This window comes from Octodon degus, unplaced genomic scaffold (genome assembly GCF_000260255.1).
Source record: "Octodon degus isolate 3935 unplaced genomic scaffold, OctDeg1.0 scaffold00206, whole genome shotgun sequence".
In the NCBI taxonomy this organism is placed as follows: domain Eukaryota; kingdom Metazoa; phylum Chordata; class Mammalia; order Rodentia; family Octodontidae; genus Octodon; species Octodon degus.
In genome coordinates, this window is record NW_004524782.1 from 3,406,685 (window position 1) to 3,407,378 (window position 694).

Sequence of the window (694 nt, forward strand, 5' to 3'; positions counted from 1 at the left end):
TATATATATATAGTGAAATAAACATAGCCTCTCTACTTTGATGATTTTCACTTAACGTGGAGGTGGAGGTGTCCGGAACATTATCTCTGTGATAAGCAAGGGAACACTGTATACCTACTGAGTGGAGCTTTGCTCAGAACATCTTTTCCTGTGTTTATGACTGCAACTACTTCCCCTATATTTTCTTCTAGTAATTTCAACATATCATGTGCTACATTTCACCCCTAGTAAATAGTTTTTGTTTTGGGTTCTTTTTTTTTTTTTTTGAGGTTTATTTATTTGTTTACTTTGTACTTTAAGGGAAGGTCCTACAGGGTATTCAGGGTCTCACTACTAGATTGGACTTGTAGTGGCTGCCTGTTTGCAGCCTCCCAAGAGCAGGGATTACAAGCGCGCATCCTCACACCCAGAATCAATGGCCATCTCACCACGTGTGGGCACCGCAGGCCTGGGGATTGAACATCAGACCCTGCACCTGCTTGCAGATGCTTTAATCTGCTGAGCTATGTGAGCAGCCCTGGAAAATAATTTTTGTACTGAGTCACACTTTGTGTAGTTGTAATTTTGCACCCTGGGATATCCACCCAGCATCATTCATTGAAGTGACTATCTTTTTGAGAATGTATGATCTTGTACTAGATTCTGGCAAGAAACAGCACTGGCATCGTGTGTTCCCTACTCTTTCCATTGGTTT